This window comes from Limulus polyphemus, unplaced genomic scaffold (assembly GCF_000517525.1).
Source record: "Limulus polyphemus unplaced genomic scaffold, Limulus_polyphemus-2.1.2 Scaffold931, whole genome shotgun sequence".
Lineage (NCBI taxonomy): Eukaryota > Metazoa > Arthropoda > Merostomata > Xiphosura > Limulidae > Limulus > Limulus polyphemus.
In genome coordinates, this window is record NW_013666541.1 from 233,488 (window position 1) to 256,079 (window position 22,592).

Here is a 22,592-nt window from a genome sequence, read left to right on the forward strand (position 1 = left end):
CGGAGACGTAACAATATCAAAAAACAATAATCTTGTCTGATAAGAATTACCTGTTAAATATTTTACATATCGGACTAGTCGATTTCGTCATCAGAGTACAAAAAAGTTAAAAACATCCGAATATCCTTAAAGTATATTTAATTTTAAGATTAGTTTCCAACTTTGTAAAGTATTCGATTTTAAACAATGTTTACCGATAGAGCCATAATTAGAACTCAGCGATCAGGGTGGGCCGTCGGCTGCCCCGATCTACTCTCAGTTCTATCCACTAAAACCTTGATTCAGCGCGTGTTGCTTATCTTTACCAGACGATACAGTTACTGAAAACGTGAATTCGGCGCATGTCGTTTATCTTCTGCGGACGCAACGATTCACTCGCAGCGTGTTATTTTTTACCAGATCACACACTTCACTGAAAATGTGATTCAGCACGTGCTTCTTGTCTTTACCAGACGACAATTTTTTTTCTGCGCCTTCTGAATAACTATTTTTCTATCTATCATAGTACAAAACTGGTCACCTCAGAAACTTTTTGACAAACAATTTCTCCTTCAGTATGACTGCTTAAGCCTTTCACAGCTATTTGCGGCATTTAATGTTAACTTCTATATACAGAAATGTGGTAAGTTAAAATAAAACCACCACCATAGGAGCTAAAATTTCTCTGTATAATGCAAAGTTTCAAATAATTTCTAGTTTTCCATAGCGACTAAAATTTCTCTGTATAACAAAACGGTTCAAATAATTTATAGATTTGTGTATATTTCATTGCCCACAAAAGAATGACCTGTTCAAAACACTTTTTTTAAAAACTTGGTAATCATGTTCTAGTGTTTTGATATATATGCAAGAGCCTGTACATACCTCCTACTTCTTACAGTGTTGCATGCAACCATACTATGTGCTTTCTACCCCTTATATGATATAAAATATTTTGTACTTATGGCGTACGCAATTTTAGCATAGAATGTCTGTCAAGGAATTAGCTAAGTTCCTTTCCTCTAGTTACCCACTGAACTGGGTCATTCAACTAGGGATTTGTTTGCATTTTCTCACGGGAAAGGTTCCTGTAAAGTGGAACATGCTATGCAGAAGAGAACAATGATATTTTCCACTGACAGGTCAAGTGATACCTTGAAGTTAAAATTACAGCATCTCTTATTTTTCTCTGGGAATGAGCAACAGTCACGTGGAAAGCACATGTATCAACACATCATTATTGTTTCATGTATATAATGCTGTATTTTCTCAGTCTGGAACACAATTAATGTCTTCTATTGCTTTTTCTGAGAGCTCTCTCCAATAAAGGTGCCCTAAGCACACTGATCTTGATTTTCTTTTGGTACTGAATAAAGATTGTTTCAATGTATTTTAGATTGTGAGTAATTTTTTTCAAAATCCCAATACACCTTAACCTGCCATATTTTTTGCTATCTAATAGCTGTGACAACTAACTTGATGTTAATTTACTCTTAGATTAATGCAAATTTTAGCTGATAAACAACAACAAGAGGGACTCCTCAATAGCCGCAGCATAATTAGATATCAAATCAGTCAAGAGATGGAGCTATGAGTTAAAACAACTTTGAACCATTCTATGAGCTGCTATGCTGCGGCTAAAAAGGTACGGATATGTACGAAAATAGTGAGGAGAATCTAAAATACCATTTGGTGCAGTGAGAGGATGATAAAATTCCACTTATTCAAATCACATTGAAAGTGTATAACAGTTCTTCAAATTAGGTGACTGTCTATTTCATGACATGGATCATTGAGAAGTTGTGTTTTCTAAGTAGTGTAGTAGACGGAAGGAATTTTCACTTGATGCACTAGATTCTTTGAGGGAACATAGTAAACTTTCAGTTGATGAAGAGTTCTTCAAGGAAAAGTATGGTGAAATTCCAGTTTATGCAGCAGATCTTTCAGATGGGAAAGAAAATTTAATTGCCTGTACCAGATATATATACTGAGAGTGAAATAAAATACTACTAACTTGGTAACATGCCTCAAAAGATGGAGAAGTGAGCTTCCAGTTGATATATTATATTATGGAAGAAAGTATAGCAATACCCAGTTAATATAGTGTATCCTAGGTTTGGAAATTTTAGACATTAAGAAAAATTAAATAACAAGCTTTGTAATGGATCATAGGTAAGGGATTAATAGCTTCCAGCTACTTTAGTTGATCAAAGAGGAGGGAATTTTAATTTCCAGCTGCTATAATAGATTCTGGAGAAGAAGTAGAATGATTTCCAGTCACTCAGTTATCTTTCAACACATTAAACCTTAGAGGAGGGATTAGTAACTTTCAGCTGCCATAGTAGAATCTGAAGAGGAACATCCAGCTACCATCTCAAGAAGAACATCCAGTTGCTTAATAAGTAACATAGGAGAATGGTGATATCCAGCTGCTTAATAAATCATGTAGGAGAGTGGTGACTTCCAGCTGGTCTAATTAAAATAGTTTTGTAACACACAGAACCTCAGGGGCCATAAAAACAGTTCTGAATGCTTCAGTTTACTGAAACTAAAAATATGAAAAAGATATGACATAATTTCCAACTTGAAAGATACTATAACGTGGTGAATTATATAAAATTTTAATCAGTATGACAAAAACGGAAAGATATGCTGGGACTAAAAGCATACCTGAAGTGTACCACTCCTATAAATTTAATAATAAAAACTATATTTTTGTGCGTAGCTTGCTGTTTACATCTCACTATAATATGCTCTGCTGCCATTTAAGTTTCACACTTCTTTTGTCTTTCCATTCTTAATCATTTCATACAAAATATTTAAATTACACTTAAGTATCTGTGTATTTTTCAGGAGAGTGTATTTCTATTATATCTATATTCAGAACACAAAATAAATAAAACATAAAAGTGAGCCACAAATTCTTGCACAAGCAAAAAAAAAAATATCAAAACTTAATGACTGGGATCCTCTGCACATATTGCTTCAGTCAGTATATTCAGTATACAACAAGAAATTTTTTATCTGAATAAGTGCTGGGATGGTGCCTTCACAATAAGATATTAACCCCTGTCTTCAACTAACCCAAAAGCCACTTTTAACTCTTCTTTGTCCCTTTTCCTCTTTGTGTTAGGCCTTCAAACCTCCTGAATGTATAGTTGATGAACACCCAGTCCTTGTACCCTAACTGTTCATCTGTGTTGGCCGATGGAGCTGCAGCTGGAGGGGAAAAACAATAATTACTATTTCATTCAGCTTACAACATTGAATTATATTACTGCATTGTATAATAAAACAGGACCTCCGTATCGCATTGTATAATACAGTAGAGCCTCTGTATCATTAGATTTTTGTTTTTGGAGGGGACAAAGGTCAATAAAAAGAAAAAAAATATATTTGAATCACCTTTGCTTCATGTAACATCTGTAACACACTATGAGATTTCTTTTTCACATTATAAAATATTGAACTACATGAATAAGTTATTATTAAATTACCACTAAACTGTATACAATACGTGAAACAATAAAATTACTTTAGCCCTTAGAAAAGTACAAAGCAGTAATCTAAACAATTATTTGACAAAAATCTCTGTGAGTGTTCAAACTTATAACTGGTGAACCACTGTGCCAATAGTCACAAAGTCTGACATGTACCCTTAGGAACTCCCCAGGAGTTACATGGTTGGGGTCAACATTTGGATGTGACCCCTCTGTCATTGTTTGTGTTGAATGTGTACTTCAGCTGGTATAATGATTTTTGAAGTAGTACCTCAGTATCGAGTAAAATACTTCATTCTACTACAGAAGTATTTATAAAAGTACTTAAGAATTACTAAAGAATTTTTAGATAATGCTGCATTTATTTTGCTTATGATATGTGCACTACTGAATTATTATTGCAAAAATCATTTGCACAGGATATCTAATTGCATGACTGGAAGTAAATTGAGATCTTCTTACCTAAAGTTTTTTCTAAAGTGTTTAACCACTAATACTGTGGATAATTTGTCTCAGTTATTATGACTCATCCATTTCTTACAAAATATTCTACTTATATTCAGGATTCTTTACATACAAGATGATAAAAACCCTATAACCTGAGCATTTTCAAAACGTGGACCTTTCTTCTTCAGGGGCAAACTGGGAATGGTGGTGTAATCAAATGAGTGATGTATAAAACAATGATCAGAGATCACTGATTCCAGGATCTAGATTAATTCCTAAAGATTGAACAGTGTTTAGATTAGTGATCCAATAAGCTTCTTTTATTTCTCTATCTGCTTTAGTTTTGAATCCTGTTTCAATACCGATGAGAGTAACATCATTAATGGAATGACCGGGTTAGTTAAAGTGTTAAGCAACATGGAGTTCTTTTTCAGTGTTAATAGAAGATTTATGGTTGTTAAAACATTCTCTAAGAGTTGTTTGTGTATATCCTACATATTGGCGATTGTATTTTTTACACTAAATAAGGTAAATGGTGTTTTGTGTTCCACGAGTGATTTCTTTGAATATTTTAAAGTTTCTTTGATTATGCTTGTCAGAAAATGAGTCATTAATTTTTATAAACTTGCAGGTCTGACAACGAGCTTTATTGCATGGATGACAACCTTTTGGGGGGGATATAATTCACTTTTGTGTGAACAAGGATATCTTTTAGAGTTATGCTTTTTTGGAAGGAGACAACAGGAGCTTCAGGAAATATCTGTTTAAGGCAATCATTCAGTTGTAGGAGATGAAAACATTTCTTCATAATTCGTGAAATGTTTCTGTTTTGGTATCTTTATGTCCTCTCTGTAACATGGTTTGTTTTAGATCCTTGGCTGTGAAATATTGCTTCAAAGCATTTTCCACAAGACAGCCAGCATGCGTTTTAGATCCTTGGCTGTGAAGTATTGCTTCAAACCATTTTCCACAAGACAGCCAGCATGCGTTTTAGATCCTTGGCTGTGAAGTATTGCTTCAAAGCATTTTCTACAAGACAGCCAGCATGCGTTTTAGATCCTTGGCTGTGAAGTATTGCTTCAAAGCATTTTCTACAAGACAGCCAGCATGTGCACACGTTTCAGTCTCCACATCACATAGATCCTGGAATTTTCTAAGTTCTTGTTTCCTATTTGCACTCTTGTCCAAATAGTAATAAATATCAATACAAATTTCACTAAACTGATATTGCAACTTCTTTTCTGTCAAATGAAGGAGGTGGCATGGGCATCCCCTAATCACTATTTCAGGGTTAAGTTTCAGAAGATAACCTGCAACTCATTTTTTCTCCCTCTCATCACATTTGTGTTGTCAACAGCTCATGATACACAATTTTCCAAATTTAGGGACTTTGAGGCTACTTATTATTGAAGGTGTCCTGCAATATTCTTACCTGTTGATTTTCCAATTAAACTGGGATTAGAAAGAAATACATTTACTACCTCTTCCTTGCTGTCATAAAAGTAGGTCACTACAATAGGGTATAGTTTACTTTCAATGTCATTACTGCTATCAGTAGACAAATTGAAAGCCCTAGTTTTAATGTTACTCACAATTCACTCAGTTGCACTGCTGGCGATTTCTTGAACTACTGCAGAGGTTTTGTTTCTAGAGCATCCATATCTTTTAACAATTTCTGAATCCAGAAACATTTTGGTAAAAGTTTTCGAAGCATAGTTCAAAACCACCAAAGGAAGATTGTGTTCCACAATGAAGGAAGTGAATAAGCATTCCACTCTGATCACATCATTTTCTGATTTGGTATCAGATTTTACCAAAAATAAGTCCAGTTTATTAATTCCAAAAACCCTTGAACAATTTTGCTGGTGTTTAGTTGTGTTGAGATGTTTTTTATGTCATTTTCACCTCTGTGAGCAATGGAGAAATCACAAACACAAATTGTACATCTTAATACTAAAAATAAATGACCTTATAACGCCAATAGGTTGTTTTTATTTAATTAGACACTCAACATTTCACTTTACATAAGCTTCCCCTAAAACATAAACCGTGTTTGTTTGTTTTTTTGAAGCTTTGTACTGTCAGTTTCGGTTTCTGTTTTAGTGAACTCAGCAGTTCTAAATTAAGGGTGGCTATGCCTGGACCATAGGGGTTTCTGATCTGGCTGTTTAGCCCTTGTGTCACACATAGTTTCAAATTCAGGTTAAAAAATACCAATACTAATTCATTCTAGAGCTTAACCAATCTAAAAATACTGCCATGGCAACTTTGTCTTCTTGACATCTACGTATATACATTTGTATGTGTATATGTGTTTGTGTGCTTGTTTTCTTGTGACTCCTGCCAATGTACTATTTGTTATTATTTTTAACTAAAACCTAAATCAGTTACCTCTAAAAGTTTTATATATGTGTTAGTTGAACAGACACTGAACCCTTTCTAATTTATGCAAACAAATAAACCAGTAAAAATATAAGTTTCTATGAAGAGATACTTACGTATCTTCAAATCAACATCTGGGAAATCATCGAAATTAGAAGTATCATCGATACTCTTGACTTGCACAGGTATAACAGCAGGTCTTTCTCTAGAATTAATAATTCACTCATAACACTTGCTTCAGAACATACTTTTCTAAAACAAATTTATGTTCTTGCTTTTCCTATAACATTCAGCAGCTTGAATTCAACAGTTTTATGCATCTTTGAATGAATGTAAGTCATAACAGAAAAATTAACCTCAAGTCTACCTACTGATAGCCTATTACTTTATCACTGAAACTAATGACAACTTTTATACTAATTCATGGTTAACAGCAGAAAAAAAAGGGTACACATGCCCATGCATATTACGCATATAACTTTTCAGTGAAAAGAGAACAGTATCTTCTATTTGTCTAAACTTAACATACCGAATATGTTCCCAGTCAACACCTCTAAAAAAAGAATGTTGTTGTATTTCTTCAATCCCTCCTATAAAACCAATCCTCTTCTCCATTTCTTTACAAAATTTCTGGATCAAGTCATTTGCTTCACTGGAGATGGGTACCTCAGGAGGAAATACTAACGTTTCTTTCCAGTTTATCACTTTTCTGTAAGTTTCCTGGGGTGTTTCAGAACAGAAAGGTGGATAGCCTTGGAAAGTTATTTAAAATTATTACTACATTAATTTGTTTCAAAAAAGGGTATCAAAAATCAAATGTACCACATAAATGTAGAACTTAAATGACTAATTAATGAATGGTGTAATTAAAATTATTATTATCAGTTTTTTGAGATGTGACATCAATCCTATTGTGTATTAAAGGATCATGTTTTTTCTAGTTTATACATTATGCACCATAAGGCTTGATGTCTCGTAAATGATCGTATGATAGGTATGAAAAAATTTTCACTTGATACTTTGTATCTGCAAACAAGCCAGCCTAACAAACTTTGGTATTTAGTAAAATGCATTTTAGGCAAACTTCCTACTGAAAACCCTGATTGGCCCAAGAAAGGATGATGTGTTTAAAATTACTTATAGCATTATATTATGGGATAATGTCACACATATTACCCACTAAAGAGCATACAGCAAGTTTGGAAAAAGTTTAATTGGTTTGTAAACTAGCCAATTTCAACAAAGATCTTGAACACTGATATAAACACACAAACAATGATGAAAAGCAGATACATTTATGAATTACCAGCTTAAACAAATTAGAAATACTTAAAAGATAAAACAGCTTATAACTTTAATGATGTTAATGGTCAAGATAAATTCTCATGAAAAGTAACATACACCAAATAAGGATTAGTATGATGACAACAAAAATATACACAAGTTTTTCAATACTTCAATCTATAAGTTTAGGATGATGTTGGCCAGTTCTTCACTAAACCTTACAAGGCTATTGGAAATAGTCATACGTAACTAGACTATTCATAAAGATATTAGAAAATGTCTGCAACATTCATAAACAAAGCATTTAAATAATAAAATAACAAAAATCTGTTTCTCTGGCCAGTAAACAAACGTGCATTGAATACCATTCAGTATAACATCACTAAAGTTCTATGTACCTATTAGCATCTCATACATGATGACACCTAAGGACCACCAATCGCAAGCACTAGTATATCCAGTTTTAATAAAAACTTCAGGTGCTATATAATCGGGTGTTCCCACAGTTGAGTATGCCTGTTATAAAGAAAACACACTTACACAGCTGAAATCATACAATATTTCACACAGAAAGAAGGAATGAATTAACATAATACACAGGTACTTCAACACAAGACAAAAGGGGCATATGACCCACTTTGATTACAGTTAGGAGGGGCCAAACTATATTTTTTGCCACATCAGATCCACTTTTTTCACTTAGTATACGTACATTATCATTCAAAACCAGCTAGGTTTGTAACTTTATTTTGTTCTCTTGTGGCAATATTAACATGTTATACTGACAAACTGATCAAGTTAACAATTTGATATTTGCAACTGCAGTATAATACCAACGTTTGTGAAATGACAAGTATTTTGAACTGCTGTCTATACTTACTTTTAAGATGTACTGCTTGTTGTTCTTTGTGATTTAACACTAAAAAGGTTTCCTTTTCTTATCAGAAATTCTTAACCATGGTCTAAAATAAAGTTGCCAAGCATATTTTTACCCCCTCCCTCACCTCACCACTCTTTCCAACAGAGTTAGGCACCTCCTGTTTATCTATATATACATATAAGAGGCTAATGTCTGTCTGTTTGCAAAACTCCTCCCACAGTTTAAGTCAGATTTCAATGAAACTTTGCATGATTTTTCAACATCATAAGTTCCTAACAAAGTTTCATTACAATTGGGTCTCTTAAGTGCATGTGTCCACTTTTTTTAAGAAATAAGTCAATAACAGCTTTATATTGCACCAAAATAAAAATGTTGTAAAACAGACCCTTGCTAAAATTAAAAAAATAATAGGACCTCATTTTACAACATTTTTTTTCTCTCAATCGCTTCATTATTGGAGAAACGGCACATCTTTCCTTTTTAATAATGTACATTAATTGATCATTTTATTTTCAATGAATTTATTTCTAATAAAACTTCTAAAATTGTGGTAAAGTGAGGTTAATGCAGACTTTAAAAGTGAGTCTTCCTAATGGAGAATCATTGTGATATTTCAGAATTAAAATGACTTTTTCTGCTGGAGAATCCAAGAATACGCTATGAATTGAATTGTTCTGTGACTGAAGAAATCACAAGTCCTTCGTATGGAGTTCGTTGCATAACAAATGTGCAGGAATTTTGTTGCAACTTAATCTTTGTAAACTATACAAGTACTTTTTACTTCAGTATGAGAATAAAGTGATCAAAAACATAGAAAATCATGAGGCCAGAAATTACAAAGATGGAAAAGTAACTTATCACAGAGAAAGTCTGAAAATTTTAGAAAGAAAATGAAACACTAGGATGCAGGTTACAGAAAGAAAAAGCATGAAAGAGATAGGCTTGCTCACCAAGTTATGAGGCAAGATCCAGTGAAAAAAGTAAGGAACAATTATGTGACAGAGAAACACACCATTTAGCTTACCAAGATTCTGACCAAACAGCCACCCATAGGACAGCATTTCTGCTAATTAATAATATCTTGGGAGTCTCACTAGTGTAATGCAGTCAAAGCATAGTGTGTAATTATTTAAGGCATTAGCACTGTTGTTATGAAATAATTTAGCATTTTAATTTGTTATAATAATACAGCCCCATCTAAATGTGCTTAATATTAACGTTGCTGAATTTGTATTATAGGAACAATAAGGATTGTGCATGAGCAAGTAGGTGAAATGCTGAAATACCATGACCATTTTTGGTGACAGATGTTCCGAGGTTGGTATGAAGTACATGGAAATAACTAGTATGTCCATTATTGGTCCCTCGATAAGCATTTAGTAACTGCTGCAGCATCAGCCTTACAAGTGTTCTTTGTTCTAAAACTATTTGATGTGAAAAACTTAAAACCTACTGCAAAGTGAAGAGTCTAGATATAGCAAGATTAGTGGCCAGTAACAAATATTTTTTTTTTCCATTTTAAACCTAACGTTGATTTTCGAACAATTTATGTATATATAAAATGATATTCTCCAATAGCTTTTGTACTATAAATACTTGTAATTCAGATAAGAAGTTTGACTTACTTATTTGTGTTATCTTCTATATTTTCCTTATTTTTTAAAGCTTAATAAGGTAGTACATTTTTAAAGCAGACTTGGCAGACTGTACCACAAGTTCATGACACTTAAACACACTTTAAGTCACACAGAATAATTGTAACACAATATTAACCACAAAATACACATCAAGCCATACAGAGCCATAATACAATATTAACCACAAAATACACTTCAAGCCATTCAGAGCTATAACACAAAATACACTTCAAGCCATACAGAGCTATAACATAAAATACACTACAAGCCATACAGAGCTATAACACAAAATACACTTCAAGCCATACAGAGCTATAACACAATATTAACCACAAAATACACTTCAAGCCATACAGACGTATAACACAATATTAACCACAAAATATACCTCAAGCCATACAGAGCTATAACAGTAACCACAAAATATACTTCAAACCATACAGAGCTTTAACACAATATTAACCACAAAATTCATTTCAAGCCTTACAGAGCTATAACACAACAGTAATCACAAAATATACTTCAAGCCAGACAGAGCTTTAACACAATATTAACCACAAAAAACACTTCAAGCCATACAGAGCTATAACACAATATTAATCACAAAATACACTTCAATCCATACAGAGCTATAACACAACAGTCATCACAAAATATACTTCAAGCCAGACAGAGCTATAACACAACAGTAACCATAAGATATAATTCAAGCTATACAGAGCTATAACACAACAGTAACCATAAGATATACTTCAAGCCATACAGAGCTATAACACAATATTAACAATAAAATACACTTCAAGCCATACAGAGCTATAACACAATATTAACCACAAAATTCATTTCAAGCCTTACAGAGCTATAACACAACAGTAATCACAAAATATACTTCAAGCCAGACAAAGCTATAATATAACAGTAACCAAAAAAAACACTTCAAGCCATACAGAGCTATAACACAATATTATTCACAAATTATACTTCAAGCCATACAGAGCTATAACACACAATACACTTCAAGCCATACATAGCTATAACACAACAGTCATCACAAAATATACTTCAAGCCAGACAGAGCTATAACACAACAGTAACCATAAGATATACTTCAAGCCATACAGAGCTATAACACATTATTAACCACAAACAGAACTAAATTGCAACGTCAGCCATAAATACACTTCATAAGCAAGTAGGTCTACTGAAATACTGAAATCAAGTACTTGTTTTATGTTTATAGGGTTAAAATAAATTATATAAATTTTATATTATTTCATATTAAAAACAGATCTGTTTGGTCAGTTGTGAATTTTATATTTCTCTTTTACAACACTATATTATATTTTCTTCATACATTTCAAAATGTTTATTTAAAGATGCACAAGCCTAAACTAGTGTTCAGCATAGAAGATAACTGAAGAGACACTTGTTAGTTACAGATAAGATTTAAATGTCCCCAAAAAGCTACACTTATCACAAACTGTAATAATCTGAAGCAAATAAGATCTACCCTGTTCAGAGCTTGAATTCGTATCTTGGTTCATACAAGAACTCTGAGACCAATATTTACCAAATAAACTACCAGGGCTTCAAGTCCATGGTAGACAGTTCTCCACCTGGTGACTATACAGCTGTGGCTCTTCAAGAAAAATGAATGAAGCCAAGTTCTAAATTGTAAAGAGTATTTTTTAAAAAAATATATTGATTTTAAGAGATTAAAACATCACAAAAATTACCCATTCTCATTTAGCTAGCTGGTCACAAGTCACTTTCTAACAAAGAACTGATCAATAACCTTATTGATTAACCAAATGTGCATGGTCTTGGTTCAGTAGACCAGCCCCATATTGAGGAATGTTAACTATAATTCTGAATTTACTGAGTGTATCTACACAAAATGTAGCAAGCCTTTAGTAAAATGTACAAATCTGTTACACACAAAAAATCAGATGTGTTACTAATGTATTTGTACTGAAAACATGTCTGTGAATTGACAAAATCAATCTGAACTCTGATGTTCATGTGAAGAATAAAAATACTTCTGTCCATCAAACATTTTGTGTCTAGCATTTGCATACCCTCTAGGGCCTCTGAAATGTATATTTACAGATGTTTGCAATATCCCTGTATACTGCATTTGATATTTACTCTTATTTACCAAGAACTGCCACTAAATCAGCAATGTAGGGTAAAATTAATAGTTCATAGCTTTGAAATTAAATTCCTAATACTATGTTGAATGGCACCCTGTAAAAGATCATGTCATGTTCACTTTAACCCTCAACCATGCAAATCGGGTTAATTAAGCTAAGACTGGCTCAGATCTATCAAAGATAGCTTAAATTGGTCTGTACTATATATAAAGCAAAGGAAGTTTAAATGCGTTTCTTAAATTATAGTCAGTAAATTGTTATGCAGGCTTGTACCTACTACAGCTTGTAATACATGTACCACATTCTCCACACTCACCAACTGTCGTCTGTTCTTCTTCCAGCTTTCTGCTTTTCTCTTAGAATCCATAGGATTGGATGCTAGTTATAAATGAGACAAAAATTTAAAAAAATTTTAATTTTTATGAGAAAGAACATTTAAGTTTGTTTTTAACATTTTCTGTACAATATAACATGAGCTAATTTTCAACTTAAATGTAACTACAAACACAGTTTTTGCACAGAGCCACTAAGAGATTTTGGAGTTGTGACAAACAAAATAATCATCTTCTATAACTTGAGTTTTTTCTATGTCCAAATTATGATTTGTTTGTCTTGAATTTCGTGCAAAACTACATGAGGACTTTCTGCACTAGCTGTCCCTAATTTAGTAGTGTAAGACTAGAGGGAAGGCAGCTAGTCATCATCACCCACCGCCAACTCTTGGGCTACTCTTTTACCAACGAATAGTGGGATTGACCATCACATTATAATGCTCCCATGACTGAAAGGGCAAGCATGTTTGGTGTGACGGGGATTCGGACCAGCGACCCGCAGATTGCAAGTTGAGCTCCTTAACCACCTGGCCATGCCGGGCCGCCTAATTATGGACCCTAAAAAATGTTTAAGAAAACCATTTCTTTAGGTTTCAGTGTGCTATGAGTCATACATTGTCTCGACGTAAATGCGTAAGCATGTTATAATAAATTTGATGTGTGAGCATGTTTTAATGAATCAGCATGCCAAGAAAAATACCCCTGACATGAACTTGAAATGGTACCACTAAACCATGGTAGTGCTTTGAGGTTAATGCTTTATTCACTGAGCTGTAACTAGGACTCAAAAGATAAGCACTAAAAATAATGCTTTATAAACTAAGATACTAACAAGGACTAACTTTGGCTAATGCTCGATTGAACAACTGGACTACTAGGATTCAACATTTAAGCTTTGTAGCTAATGTTTTGTTTATCAATTTAACTACTAGGATTCAACATTTAAACTCTGTACCTAATGCTGAAATTAGAAACTGAACTACTATTGAGGACTCATCAATGCAAGTAACTCTAATTATTACAATAAATATATCAACTTCTGCTTTTCTTTATAGATGTGATATTTCTTGAAGATTTGTTCAAAACTCAGTGAGAAAGTACTTACTGAAATCACTTGGCTTTACTTCAGATAGATTTCTATAGAATTCTGTTCTGTGAGATTTTTTTTAGTCCTGTACACAGACCAAAGTCTGATAATTTTATATGACCCTAGAAGGATGTAAATACATAAGAAACTTTATTATAGTAGAAAACACAATAAACTGGTTAAACTACAACCTGTATCAGAAATTTCAAAAACAAACAGTTTGTACGAAATAACATTTTTAATAATGCATTATAAATAATAATTTAATTACTATAATGCATGTATGGCTAATTTTCTAATTGCAATTAGAAAAAGCTTCACACACCAAATATCTTGAGATGCACACTGTCAAGTTATCAGGATTTGTTCATATCAAACACATTAGATAACACAATAAAGAATTACACCAGCTGAGAAATGTAATTTCAAGCAATAAAATGTTCCATTATTCAGTGATAAGAAACCAATTCAATCAGTTTACTCTTTATATTTTTATTGGTGAAGTTTTCCTCATGTAATTTCCATATAAACTCACACTTATACTTTTTAATACTCAGAAATAAAGAAAACACCATACCTTGTTAACTGTTGTTAAATAGATGTGTACTGTTACTTTTAAGTAGCTAAGCAATTTTGTATATAAGAATCATTTTTTGAAACGCTATAGAACTAATTAATAAAACAAATAATGGTTAAAAAAAATAGGAATAGGAGAAATTCAAGGGTATTTCTATAACAGTGTACTAAATTCTAGATTAGTTACACTAAGTTTTAGCTAATAATGGCAAAAACTAAAGCTATTAATTCAGGAACTTTGGGGTTATAAACTACAAATAATTGTATAGAAATATTCTAATTAAATAAGTATCTAATCATTAAACAAGAAAAGATCAATGATAACTAGGAGTAAACTTCGCATAAGGTAAGCTAAAGTAGACAGTTTTCACATAGGAATTTTTTATGAAATACTTTTAAACTAACAAAAGAACAATCCAAATATTTTCAAGTATTATATAATAATATTAACATTTCTCATCCTTGTTAGTAGCTAAAATTTTATAGTTTTTTTTTTAAATTACCAGTATGAAAAAGATATTTCAATTATTGTAAACAATTCTAACCTACAAAATAAAAGGAAAAAAAATCAGTAGCTTATTAATATACAGATGAATACAAAGAATAAATGATAGGCTGGATATGGATATAACCCAAACAGACAGGTTTAAATACCATGACTCACATAAAAACGAGACTATGGGATACGACCTGGAAGTAAGAGAAAGAGTAAGGAGGGGGTGGCAGAAGTAGAATAGTGTTTCAGGAGTTGTTTGTAATAAGAAAATGCTGAGAAAATTGAAAATTAAGATTTATAAGACAGTAATTAGACCAGTTCTGTTGTATGGAGTGGAGACATGGGAATTAAGAAGGAAAGAAGAAAGTTTGGTGAAAAGAATGAAAATGAGAATGTTATTTTGGATAAAGGAAATATCATTAAGGGATGAAATTATGATATTAGAAAATAGGCTGGGTATGTAAGATAACAAAAAAAGTATGTGAAGCTAGACTGAGGTGGTATAGGCAAAGAAAAGAAGGGAGGAAAATAAGAACATTTGGAATGGCAGTCAAAGGTAAATGGAATAGAGGACATCAAAAACTGAGATAGAAATACTAGGATACACCAAGACATGAGAGAGATGGGTGTAACACCGGAGGATTGTGGAGTATAGGAAGTACTGGAGGACTACCTGAACAGCTGACCCTAAAAGTAGATGACATTAAGGTGAAGTGAAGAATAAGAATACACAGATAAATTAATTTCAAAAATTCAAAACGTAATATTACTTTTGCTTGCTTTGTTTTTTTTTTGCTATTATGATGTTTACAATACTATCCCAGTGGGTTTATTATGACTGATGATGGTTTTATGTTTGTATACAAATGTGATTGATTCAGGGAACTCTGTATGTTATATAAGCCATTTCAACTAACCTTGATCATCCAGATGTAAAATCGTTGACAATCCTGAGTGAAAAATACAGTCACAACAAAACTCATTATCTATATATGAACCATTTAAAGGAAATAAAGATATATCTAAGCTTGCACTATTTATATTTAAAGTTTTGTCACAGCTATAGACTGCTATCTCAATTTCTTGAAAATAAAAAATGACAAGAAAGCTTGGCTAAAAAGTGGGTGATATAAATGTTTGGAATATTAATGAACTTGAAGAGCATCAGTCGAAAGGCATCTGTAACTTTCTTGTTTGCTAACCTTGGTTTTATTCATAAAATGGATTTAATAACTGGATCAACAAACTTACTCTAGCATCAAGCAACAAATTATCAGGCTTTATATCTCTATGGATAAAGCCTAATGTGTGGATGGAATTAATGGCCAGTACTGTCTCTGCTATGTAAAATTGAGTTGCTTCTTCTGATAGAGTATCCTTTTTCATCAGAAGGGTCATCATGTCTCCTGTCATAGAATATCACACGTTTGTTAGGAATACAGATTTCACTTTGAAATCCAATACAGCAAGTCACTGTATTAGTGAAAACAATACAATAATATGGCTTATGCAACTTTATGTCATAAACATCTTAATCAATTAGAGGATAAATCAAATACACAGTTATAGGATCGCTACAATAACTAGAGAATCAAGGATCAAGTTGTGAAAGAACAGGTGTAGTGATTTGTAGTAATGGAATGAAATACACAAGACACAGTGATAAATGATGAGGTTTGAAAAAATAAAGCTTTACTACTGAAGATAAGTTAGGGAATAGCTGATTCTGAATCAGTCAAACCAATGCATTATTACACTCCAGCACACTTTGCTTAGTCAGAAAATATCCTTCCAAATCACATGTCCTAATAGTGGTGCATAATAAAAAATACCTTTTAAAATCACCTCAACTGCTAGCACCCATAGAAATAATATTACTTAAAATAGAAAACACATTCTCAACTTAAATGACATAATATTTTACATAATAAATACAACATTTATATAAAAACAGCTTCAGGTTATGTAGTTATGTAGGAATATCAGCTAGAAAAAATCAGTATTACTTAATTACTAATACAAAGTTGTTAAGCTATTAATTAGAAATTTGATTAATCAAAAATATTCTCAATTGACAGTAGATTTAAACTCCTATAAGAAATAGATAATTAAAAAATAGACATGTTCAAGATAGTTTAAATCATAAAACAATTCAGAAGATACAAGCAAACAGAATTTTAAAATCAATTTCAAGTACCAACATAGAATAATCAAATAAAAAGGATCATTTGAAATTTATGGTTAAGTATCAGCACAGAAAATAATTGAATTAAACTGTCAAACAAATCTGAGAACTTACAACATTGTATTTTCAATCTTAAAGCAATTCTAATATTCCTTTATATAATACTGGATACCTGAGGTAGTCATTTTCTATTCATTCTCTCTCTCTGCTGGGATTATAAAAGCAGACAGAAAAAATATATGTATATAACTGGCTTAATGGGACACATCTCATATACTCATATGCTATACTATATGTTGCAGAATTTTTTTACTAGAGGCAGTCCAAATTTGCAGAAAAATGTTTAATAATATACAGAAATTTTAAACAGACATTTGTGTAAAAATTTAGAAATTCTGCATGATTATGCAAAGCCTCTCCTGTGTTTAATATTTGCTACAATAATTGGCTTATTATAAAAACGTACATCTTCACCATGTTCTCGACAAATAGAGGAGTGCACGTGTGGCACCAACCTAAGGAACTCTACAGCTCAGAATGCTTGGTACCAACTGTGAAGGATTCTGGTGGTTCCATAATGGTGTGGGGCACATTTTCCTGACATGGTTAGGTGTACTCATACCCTTAGAAGGCAAGGTCGATGCCAATCATTACTTAATGATACTGAATGATCATCTTCATCCCATTTTACAGCATTTCTGTCCTGCAGAGAGGGGTGTCTTTCAAGATGGCACACCACAGAGCATGAGTTGTCACCCAATGGTTTGAGGAGTATGACACTGATGTTATCCATAAGTCATGGCCTTTTCAGTCACCAGATCTGAACCTAACTGAGCATGTATGGAATATTCTAGAATGATGCCTGAGATAGTGTTTTCCACTTCTATCAACTAGACGCGAGTTGACTGACTTTCTCGTGGAAGAGTGGTGTCACATTCCTCCTGCAGAATTCCATATGCTGGTAGACTCTATGCCACAATGCATACAGGCCATACTGGCCACACGTGGTGGACTAACACCCTATTAAGGGACTTTACCATGGTGTTTCCATTTTTATTATATATATATATATATATATAAAATATCTAGTACAGCAATTAAGACAAATGCATGTACAGTAAAACATATCATCTGTAAGGTTCTTAATTTTTTGTTGTTGTTGATCTATCTGCCTTTTAAAATAAATTTTGGGCTGATTCACTTTTTTCTTTAAATTTTATGAAAGCTATTAACTGCAGATAAATCCCATTGTTTTAACTCCATTACTTGAATTAATACTATTGATTACACACAGAAACAAAAAGCATCAAATTAGGTGTTAACAAGTTAACTGTGCCACTTTTAAACAAAACTCCCTCCCTCTATTTTTAAAGTTGTAATTGTCTTACACTGAAAATGCATTTCCAATAGGTATTCCCTCCACTCACAAAATTAGCTATTCTCGTTCATTGCTGCCCTCTATATGCATGCCATAAGCCTTTCACTCCCCCCTATGGGAATCAAGTGATTCCAACGTGTCTCTCATGTAAATCATCATGTGTCACCTCTCCATCAATAGGTGCATAGTATACTACATGATGCATGTGACTCCCTCTATGCCCCTCTACTGAACTATCACTTCAAAGTTTGGCAGAAGACGGAAGTAACGGAAGAGTGTGGGGAGGATGGGTGGGAAGTACCTATCAGAAATACATTTTCAGTATAGGAAAATTATAACTTCCGATATGGTACCTCCCTCTTCTCACAAGATTAGCTAGAATCCCACATTGATTAGGAGGGACTGGTGTGAGGAAAGAACAGATGTACCACCCCAAAAGCATCCGAAAGATACCTCCATAAATGAGAGAGTCAGATCTGAAGAGGAGAACCGCACCACTTCTGACGAAGTATCCTCTTCACTCATCCATAAAGAGTGGAGAGAAAAGGCAAAAAAAGGAGAGGAATACATCCAAGTGGGAGATAATTGAGGGAGGATAATTATCCGAATCCTTAAAAAGATATACGCAAGTCAATCCCATCAAACAGAAAAGTGGGTAAACAAAGGATGACCCCACAATGTAGAGTGGCTAGGGTGCAATGGACCACACTCGATAAGTCAACTACATCCAAAACCAATGTTGCTTGGAACTGACATCCAAGCAGGGGTAGGATGAGGATCATTCTGTCTTCACCTTAAATCCCAGAGAATGGAGGGAATCAAAAACCATTTCAACCCCAGGGCATGACATGTGTTATTTGAAGAAAATTTCGATACGGGAACATGACATCCGGTATCAAAGGGATGTCTATGTAAACAAAATCTACTCCACCAACAACGAAACCGACCGGGAACCATCCGATAAGCAATAACATCCTCGGACAAAGGTAAATGAGGGATAGCAAAGGACAGAACTGAAACGATTCCCCTTACTCCCACTGTGACCCACAATACAGAGGGAGCACAATCGAGGGAGGAAGATAGACGACCTTGAACATGTGTGAGGGCTTATGTTGATTGGTTCACTCTAAATCCAAAACCCAGCTGCAGTATCTGTATGGGGGTAGAATGAGGGCTCCCAATCGAAGGGGTGAACTGGAAGTCAATGTCTCATTCTGTAGTAATTGTATAACTTATACTGGAAGATAGTACATCATCTACACCAGCAGAACACCACCACCCTACTCTCTACTGAATGGTATTGTCTGTTTTGTGTGGAACACATTCAGCAGGGTGCCTCCACGGTCGACCATCCCAGCATCTTGGAACTGGTAAGTGGTAAGAACTCTCATACTCCACTTGAAAAAAGGAGGTGAAAATGCGTAGGAGAGTCCTGAGAAACGTCATCACCTCAGACAATGCATTGGGTGATCATGAAACCCTATTTTGAAAAGCTGACCATCCCAATTTATTCAATCAAGGCAGGGATGGGCAGCTATCCACTTTTGCTTTACCCATGAAGTCCATGGGTGGTAAGGTCCAGAACAGGTAAGTTTATGAAGCAAACATCACGAGGTTATTCACCTTAAAGCAATCTCGTGAAACACCCTATCTCAAAGGTGAGCATTGCGAAGCCTTGGAATGGAATGCATGAGTCAACATGGCTGTACAGTGCAGATTTGGAATTGTAGAATACCTGGCCAGACACCACTTGCCACAGAGCATAATCCATGTAATGATGGTATGAAGGATGGGCCCCTGAAATAAAACAAAGTATTAATATAGACTTACCCAGTCTTATAGTCGCACTGAAGCTTGATGAACAGCCACAGGTGGAAGGCAAAAACTTCAGGAAGCCAAAACCACGATATGATGTAAATAATGGGGGATAAATGTGTTAGGTGTGGCCCACATGCCCGATTGCAGGATTTCCTCCAATTGTCAACGAAGACGAGAAGAGAGGGAAAAAGTGAGGTGTCGAATTTGATGAGAAGTAACTCTGAACAATTTCCCGTGAGAAGGGGATAATGAGGAATAAGCCAACTGAATCAAATTACGAACCTAATTGGTGAAGGTAGAAGGGGATAGATCACTAGATGAAGAAAACTGCCATGGGATATAGAGTCAGGAATGAAAACCATGGAAGGAAGCCACGAGGGCAATATAGCAATGAATGGCACACACTGGACATAGAAGTCTATCTAGATCAGGAGGAGGGTAGAGATGAGAGATAAGAGGAATGGGAAATAAGTGAAAAGGAGGAATTACTCTCATGAGCTGCTGAGGTTTTCGGAAGGAAGGAATGATCTGGATAAAGGAGAAGATAGGTATGGTGGTTAAGTGTGTGTATAATGTCAATGGCGAATAAGTCAGACTGTCGACAACCACAAGCCAATAGGAGAAAGAAATCCACTTTAAGGGAAAGGTGAAACATAAAATATGAGGAAAGAGATTCGAACAGAGGAAAAGAAAGGGAATGGAGGATCACATTAATATCCCAGTATGGAAGAGTAGGTCATTGGGAAGGATTAATATGGTAAGGACAGGTGAATCAAAGACTCTACAGTAACAGGAAAGACAAAAGGTATGGGACAAGTCTGCCCAATAACTCGAAATCGAGGATACAGAAGACCTCAGGTTGAAAAGCCACATCACAAACTTGAACACACCAGCCACCGTATGTCGAGCAGTTGTGAAAGACTTTCCACTTCCATTGATACACCTCCATGGAAGAAGGATGTATGGACTGAGCCAAATGGAAAGCTACGTGATGGGAGAAACCCAATCTCCTCGCCAAAGATCAGACAAAAGCCAGCTGTGAAGATGATGGACGTGAACAGCAGGATGTAGAACTGGTGACTGGGGTTGACAAAGAAGGTCAGGGAATAAGGGAAGGCATACAGGAGGGAATAATTGGATTTGGTGTAAACAAGGAAACCACAGTTGAGCTGGCCAATAGAGAGCTCTCTGAAGGACCCGGCATGGTGTGGTATGGATTAGGGAAACTACCTAATGAAGCAACTGAATAGGAGGATAAACATATAAGAATTTGTGGGCCCAATCTTGGCTAAAGGCATCGATAGTCAAAGCCTGAGGATGAGGCACCAGGGACCAAAAGAGGGGTAATTTGTGATTCAAAGTGGTGGTAAATGCATCAATGTGAGGAAAACCTGAATGATTGCAAAGCCACTGGAAAACGAGAGAATCGAGGGACCAGTCCATCGGATAAATCTTGTCGAGGCATGAAAGATGATCTGCCACAAGATTGAAAGCACCCAGAACATGACACGCATGTGGGCCCAGTAGATGAGATCCAACATACAAAAATAGAGGGATCATGACCAGGTGCCACCTTGGTGATTGATATATGCTACCATTTTCAACTTGTTGGAATGAATCATCACCAGACAATGCCAGGTGAGAGGTAGGAAGTAATCGAAAGCCTGATGGATTAACACATGCACCCCAGCCCTGAAGGGATCCATCTGTAACCAGAAGGAAGCAGGACGCCCTCTGATTTATGAGCCTTGTCCAACCACCAAAGCAGATCGTTCACTAGAGAAGAAAGTGTAATGAGAGCATCCAAGGGATCCTGAGCAAGGTTCCATTGATTGTGTAGACTCCAGTGTAGGAAATTCATATGTGCATGACCTAGGGGAACCAGTGGTGTCATAGAAGACCACATCCCCAAAAGCAATAGAACCTCGCATGCAGAAAGTGAAGGAGCAGACAGGGCATGGCAAACCAACAATTCCATGGAATGAAGTCAGAGAGGAAAGGGTTTGGCCCAACTGAGGTGAGTGTTGAAAAATACACCCAAATGGACAAAGTATTGGGTAGAATGGAGGTAGGACTTCTCTAATATGATTAACCAGCCCATTCGAGCAGCCACTTAAAAGGAGCTGACGAGTAGAACTGGCCTACTTCACTTTGGAATGGGTCAGAAGAAGCCAATCATCCATATAATAATGGAAATGCAACCCCATGGTGTGAAGATGAAAAGCAAATCCCCTGACCAACCAACAGAAAACATAAGGTGCAGAAGCAAGCCCGAAGGGTAGGGGGCAAAACCGGTACACCACCCCATGATGGACGAACCAAAGATATGGACGAAACCATGCTGAGACTGGAATATGTAGGTCCATCTTGGTCATCCATAAACCTGGAGAAAATTCCCATCAGAGAGTGAGATAGGATTCCATGGTGAAATGGGGGAAAGTGTTTGTTTGTTTGTTTG

The 22,592-nt window shown here is 34.8% G+C and overlaps 1 pseudogene; it reads right to left on the reverse strand.

Moving 5' to 3' along the window:
- Positions 1–1,918: 1,918 nt before the first annotated feature.
- The window catches only part of LOC106461310, a 36,916-nt pseudogene continuing 16,242 nt past the window's right edge, over positions 1,919–22,592 (reverse strand).